This window comes from Pelmatolapia mariae, linkage group LG23, assembly GCF_036321145.2.
Source record: "Pelmatolapia mariae isolate MD_Pm_ZW linkage group LG23, Pm_UMD_F_2, whole genome shotgun sequence".
Lineage (NCBI taxonomy): Eukaryota > Metazoa > Chordata > Actinopteri > Cichliformes > Cichlidae > Pelmatolapia > Pelmatolapia mariae.
In genome coordinates, this window is record NC_086246.1 from 28317061 (window position 1) to 28324743 (window position 7683).

Consider the following 7683-nt stretch of genomic DNA (forward strand, 5'->3'; position numbering starts at 1 on the left):
AGAGAGCAGGTTTTGGACTTAGGTAGACACAAACATGACTCCAAAAGAAAGGGTTATGCTGCTCTGTGAATGCCAGATATAGAAAAAAGTGTCCAAAAATAACACTAACTGATTACTTCATGACTTTGACATTTTAAGTGATTTTCCACCAGCATTTTGCCTAACTATCTCATAAAATGTATAATGGTTACCCAGAAAGAAAACAAGGTAACAACGTGGAAAAAGGTCTTTCTCATTTTTATGACACCTTTGGCATTTTTTCTCCTTCACTTTGACTATTTCAGCAGCCTTTTTTCCTCGTAACTCTTTCACCCACCTTCACTTTCTGCTTGTTAATATGACCTCTTCGCTCCTCTCTAAGCTTTTTTCTCTCTGTTTCTGTCTGCTTTGTCCCGTCCTTTCCTGTTTGTCCCTTTGCTTTCTTTCCTCTGACTCTCAGCTGAGATAAGGAGATTTAGAAAGGCTCCAGTGTCTGACGGGTGGGAAATGTTTTGCCTTTGCTTATTTTGTTTTTAATCCATTTGTACCTTTTTGATTAGGAAACAGTCTAATTTCAGTGCCACTGTGTAAATTTAAGTCTTGGCCATGTTCAGTATGTCTTCTTTCCCTCATTTACTTTGAACTTTCTTTTTTATCCCTTCTCAAGGCCACAATGTACTTGCTGTTGAAAGAAATTCCAGTTCTGCATCTGTTGTAACAGGAAGGATAGCAAGAAGCAAGAGAGACTTGTTACTTGAAACTCTCTTTTGTGTTGTGGACAAGCTTGTTTTGTAATTAAAACCTGCAATAAACCCTCATCCTACTGCCTGGGGTAAACTTTAGAGGTATATTTTTTTTGTCATATCTCATAGGTGATTTTATTTTTTATTGTATGACTTTGTCACTCACAATGTTTCTAATAATATAACATCATTGTTTTCTATTTCTGCTTTCATTAGCACCTTGAACCCAGCCAGAAACATCCAATTCTTCCTTTGAAGATTTAAAAAATTGAACTATTTCCTCGTTTAATGTTTGGCATGCCATGGGTCATAAATTAGGGTATCACACAGTATCTGTCAGTATTTATAGAGAAGAAAAACTCTTGCTGTTGATTCATTCATGACCTGCATTGAGGACTTCCCAGACTGAAAGCTATCAGAATGGTGGAGACGGTGATAGATCTACCTGAGATGATGCCAGATCTACCTGAGACAGCTGGAGCACACATGAAAAGGAGAGCTGTTATTACCACATTGCAAGAAAGTTTCAAATTTCTTTGGATTAAAAAAAAGAAAAAGAAAAAGAAAGTTGTGGGAGTTAGTGGTTTGCATTGCCAGCAATAAGCTAAACATGTCCTAATGGGTGTTGGTGTCTGCTGGGGCTACCCTTAGTCATCAGTTATGGGCAGAAATTCTAGCAACAATTTTTAAGGGTAAAGAGTGGAGGGTGTTGGATTCAGTGGTTTTGGTCTGATGTCTGTTTTTTGCAGATATTGTGGTTTTGTTGGCTTCAGTAAGCCATGACCTTCAGGCTGCAGTGGGTCAGTTTATAGCTAAGTGTGAAACGGCTGGGATGAGAATGAGCACCTATCTTTAAGCATGAAAAACAACACACTCAGAAACAGCTGGTAGTTTGGGATAAATTTGCTACTGCGCCAATTTTGGTGAACCCATTTGAGTTGTAGCATCAGCCGCCTGTTCTTAGCTGACATGAGTGGCAGCTGGTGTAGTCCTTCGGCTTCGAGGTTTAACGTGCTGTATATTCAGAGATGCTCTTCTGGTTGCAACAAGTGGCTATGGGAGTTACTGTTGTCTTGCTACTAGCACAAAGTGTGAGTCTGGCCATTCTCTTTTGACCTCTGACATTTACTAGGCCTTTTTTTCCCAGAGTACTGTTGCTCATGGGATATTTTCTCTTTTTCAAACCCATCCACTATAAACTCTCGAGATGGTTGTGTGGGAAAATCCCAAAAGATCAGCGGTTTGTTAAATATTCAAATCAGCCCATTTGACACCAACAACCATGCCGTGTTCAAAGTGACTCATTTTTGTTCCCCATCCTGTTGAGTAAACATAAATTTAGTGTAAGGAATATACATTTGCGAGAAACACTAATGAGAGCTGCCATTTAAGGCCTCATTATTATTTTTTTTCCAGTGTGTTTTGGCCAGCCTCATGCAATCTAAAATGCATGTCCTATGATTATCCAGAACACAGTGGTTCTCTACTCGGTGTTCTCTCCCTCTGGTTTCATGGCTATTTTCTCTAATCTTTATCATCCGCACAGTAAATTGTCCCTATCCTGATGTCACATTGCTGAGTCTTTTTTTTTCATGGATGAACTGGATTGCGCTGAACTGTCACTTTGCCTTACAGAGTCTCTGCGGTCCCTTCAAATTCAAGGCTGTGATTGGTGATAAATGCGTATAATTAGACTGAGTAAAGGCCCATAGTCTTCCTATCGATTTCTTTCCTCATTTAGGGAATTAAGGGGTCTGCAAATTCCTAAGCACAGCAGACAGGACGAGGGGATTAAACGCAGATCCCATCTTTCAGGGAGAAAAACCAGCCTTCCTGCCTACAGTTACTTGCAGAAATTCTAATGTTGGATGTTAGATTTTACAATAAAGGAGAACCCAGACCCTTTTTTTCTTTTTTGTTCTGGTTCAGTGTGTTCTTTGTCCCGTCTGACTCTGAATAAATCAATCACAGCTGAGATGTGACTCTCTGACATTGTTGTTTCTGTCCTATTTATTATTACTGCCACATCTGAAGGGGGAGAATATCAGCTAAACACTGTGTTCACCTTGAGATGTCTCCCCTGGCACTGGCGTGTTTGTCGACCACGAGGGGGTCTTTAACCTACATTGGTAGCTACATTAGCGGGGCTAAAAGCACACCACAGACCCTACTGGAGGACAGCCAAGTCAGCAGCGGGATGTGAGCTATGAGTTGGATGTTTGGACATAAGGGGGGGTGGTGGTGGATAGCCTCCCTCAGGCTTGTTCCAAGATTGCTCCAAATGAAAATAGCCACAACACAGGTTCCTGCTGTTGTGTTCCAGGCACTCATAAGATGATGAGCTAAAGTAGGTCTTAGAGTAAGTTAGGTGTTCTAAAGGGGAGATTGTTTTAGCCATATTGTCAGATTTTTACAGTTAAATAACCACAAGCAGTTTTGTTTTTCCCCATTTTAATGTGGTAATTTCATTCTTAGAGGGCAGCTCTAGCTGTGATAAAACTCAAATCAAATGTCCTGTTAGTGTAATACTACATTGTAAGGTCCACTCTAATTGTTCAAACCTAGGCCCTTTTTTCTTCCCGAGGATGGTAAGTGGAGATGTGATGCAGGTAGTCTCTAGACTTTAAAGAGGTACAAACCACAAATACTCAAGAGTACCTCAACAGTATCTTAGAGAGCACTGCTGCAAAGGTTCAAGAAGTGACTTTATTTTCCATGTTCCCCACTTCCTTTCTTTACTTTTTGACAGTTTCCAAAAAAGCCTAATAAGAATCAACCTGTTCTTCTGCCCTTAAGCCTCGTCAGGGTAAAAGCTGCACATTGCGGATGATTTAAAGGTATGGAGTGGAGAGCTGGGGTCGATTCTAATTTGGACTTGGACTGCAGCTGATTGCACGATAAAGGTGCTGTTGAGTTGCATTAAGCTACTGTCGTCTGGCTGATACCTGATTGCAGCTTATCAGGGACGTTTGCATCACTGATTACCTCTTGCCTTCAATGGCCAAACCCAAATCTGCTGTCCTTGTCCCGACTGTAAGACAGTAAAACTAAAATAAAGCCCAGTGATGGTAGAGCAGATGACTTGAGAATGTGATGCAGCAATGAAAATACAGTAGAAGAAAAACAGAACACTTGGTCAGCGTTAACAGATAGGGAAATCCATATTTAGGGTAAAAGTTATCAGAGCAGTTTTCCCATTTAACTTGCATCAAAAGTCAATGCTGCACATTTATCTATTATGTAATAGGGAACAAATGATATCGGTAATACTGAGCATACACTTATCCTTATATCTTCAGCATATTTGTCGCACTTCCATGTTTCAGATCTTCAGTATTATATATGAGTATTATTATTAGACAAAGATAACTTGAGTAAATAAAAAATACCCAATACAAAAATGAGTCGTCAACTCATGATGTGTTGGCCACTCTTGGGAAGTTTACCACTTTTTTCTCCATGTGTGGATAATGGCTCTCACTTTGGTTTACTGGAGTCCCAAAGACTCAAAAATGTCTTTGTCACCCTTTCCAGACTGATAAATGTCAATGACTTTGTTTCTCACCTGTTTCTTTAGATTGTGACATGATTTTTGAGATCATTTAGCCTACTTCACTTAACATACAGGCTCTACTTAAGTGATTTCTTGATTCAACAGGTCTGGCACTAATCAGGCCTGGGTGTGGCTAATGAAATTGAACTTGGCTTTTCAAAATATGTAGCTAATCACAGTTGATTCATCTTTTTTCCTTTTAAAATAAGAAATCATCATTTAAAAAACTGCATGTTGCATTACTTTAGTTATATTAGATACTGTATCGCTGTCTAATATTTCATTTGGCTGATGATTTGAAACAAATATGCAATATACTAAGAAATCACGAAGGGGCAAAGACCTTTTCTCCAGTGCAGCACACAATAAGTTTCTTTAGCCAGCCTATAGTTGCTGTGCATCTGCAAGCTGCTTTACAACCCACCTTAATCCCATCTTTAGGTGGGGAGGCCACAGGACACAGAGTGGCACACTGCCAACTATAAATGACAGCAAATGGAAATAACAATAATCTGTTGACCATAATAGCCCTGATCAATGGTTATCAAATGTACTGTTGATAAGGTTGGTAAAAAGCCTGCAGTTAGCTGAGATTGAAGAAGTCACTTGGATGTGTGATGGAACGTTTCTCCCACTGAAAACGCTACTTTCAGATGAACAGAATCAACTTTTTGGGATTTCCTTACCTGGATAATTGAGCATGCATCAAGATATATTGGTCCTGACTTAATTGGGTTCATTGAACCTGTCTGAACATTTGGGCTCCTTCTGTTATCCTGTCCCAGATATAATTTATTTCAAGAACTGCTAAAACTTCCTGCAGCTGTCTTTTAATGTTTGCACCACTAATCAATTTTGTAAATAAAACTAAATGCAAGTAAAAATTGATTATGTTGTTGGAGATGTGCTTTGGGAGTGCAGATATACCTCTCTGTCAATAGTTTCATCATCACCTCTCCCATTGTTCCTCCTCTCTTTGGTCATAGGAAAGGTTGGAAGTACGTGTGTGCACCGGGAGAGGAGGGTAGACGCTTTTAGATAACTGAGTTTCCCTTGGCAGCAGGCCCCGGAAGTGTCACCGCTCATAGACCTCCACTCTAACCGAATCCAAGGGCTTCCCTGTCCCTGCACATAATTTGCTCCTGCTAAAGATGAACCTGTCACCTGGAGATTTTTCCAAGCAGAGGCTTGGACTCCAAACCCTGAGAATGCAATACTACAGGATATTTATCCTTGTTTTCTCCTATCATTATGATAAGATGCAATTATTCCTCAGACAGCTGATTAGAGAACAAAAATGTCACAGATTTAGTATGATCCAGTGTGGCAGAGAATTACTGATCAAACCACCTTCATTTAATAGACTGAATCATTGATCACAGGCCATAAGGGTCACCCCTGCCTCCACAGGGCTTTCTCTTGGATTAGATGTGATGAAGAGGAACATTTCTGAAACAAGGAGGCGTCGCCATCATTATGTATTACTCTGCATGATGTATGGCACAGTGCACCCCAGGGTCGAGACTGGTATGCCTACAGTGGAAGGACATTAGAGACTGTTACTCCGTATATTGAGATTTAATTACTTTTTTAACACCACAAATGCACCGAACCAGTAAGGAGAAAAGGGGAAATGGGAGAGAAATAAAGCACATGAGAGAAACTGGAGTAGGGGCAAACGTGAAAAGAGGTAATTTAAGGACGAGTGGTAGAGAAAAGGAAGGCAGATGAGTCTACGTGTTAGTGAATGATGAGGTGTGTGATGGGAACTAATCTGCTGTCTGCTCAGTACAGTGCCCACTCTGTGCACTGAATGTGAATGGGATGCTGGTGCAGAAAACTAAACCCTGCACCTCCCACTCTCTCCTGTTCCTCTTGCAGCTCATATAGCAGGCTGTCCGGTCATTCTTCACAACTGTGCCCAATCTCCTTCCACTGTGGCCTTTATGACATCGAGCTAGCCAGCAAATTCTGGCTGCGAGCTGGTTTTGCTAATTATATTGATTGTGTACTTTCATTAGAAACAGAAGTTTTTCACAAATGCTGAATCATGTTTTTAATCCTTGTAATGTGAAATTGTCTTTGATCATTCCAAATGATTTCAAAATCATGTCAAATAATCAGGTACATGCATAAAGTAAATGAAAATATCCTCTAATAAGCTTCTCCATGATTCTCGTGTTTGACATTGTGAAAAAATATCCTCTTGCAGAGAAAGTTTATACCAGTCTCATGTATACTGAAGCTTGCTACCTTAGTTTTGCACTATATTTGGCTTGGCTTTGTCCACAGGTAGCCTAATACGCTGAGTAGTGTTAAACGGTCAACTAGCATCTAGGTAATGCAGTTTTTCCACATAAGCCCTGTTATAAAGCCATTTATTTAACCCCTTTTATTGGGTTAGGTGAGATACAACATGTCACCTTTGCAAGGGGCTTGGATTTTGTGACATTTGAATGGTAGCAGGCTAGCTGCCCCCATCTGCCCCTTCACAGAAGTTAGCACCAAGTGCTAACTGCTGCTGATGGTATGAATCCTGGGAAAGTACTTTCAAAAGATGCCGAAATAATCCTTTAAAAACTCTTGGGAGGGCATGAGTTAATTAACTTTCTAATCTTCAATTAGGCTTATAGCCAAACAAACGTTTGTGTTTTGCAAAATCATCAAAAACAGATTTAAACATGTCTAACTTTAGCAGAGAAGAACGTCACATGAGTCGGACTAAGCAGAATTCTCTCAACATTTTTTCAAACTGGGGTCAAATTTTTGAAGCCACTTTGAAATATCATGTGATTTAATAACCAATCTGTGTTACAGAAAGCTTTTCCTCATCCTCTTCTTTTGGCTTCTACCTTTATGGGTTCACACAGCAGATTATCTACCTCTATCTACCTCCATCGCACCCTATCTCTAGCATCCTCTTCTGTCACACCAACTCTCTGCATGTCCTCCTTCATTACATCCACAAATCTTCTCTGTGGTCTTTCTCTTTTCCACCTCCATGGAAGTCCCAACATCCTTTGAACCTTGCCTATGTATCCACTATCCCTCCTCTGCACATGTCCAAATCATGTCAACCCAAGCTGTCCCTGGATGTACTCATACACTAATCCTGGTCATTCCCAGTGAAAATCTGAGCATATTCAGCTCTGCCACCTCCAGCTTGGCCTCATGTCTTTTTGTCAGAAGTGTAACCTCTAATTATATTCACTCAGATTTTATTTGCATGTTGTAATGAAAACTTGACCCAACCTTGCTCCGAGCAAATAAAAAAAGAAGCAGAAGATATGGGTTATCAGGCAAATCTTTAAAACCGAAGATAAATGTGTTATAACATCACATCTACAGTCATTAAAGGTTGTTGTCATTGTATAATGAACACACAGCAGTGTTTAAATGCCGACTTAA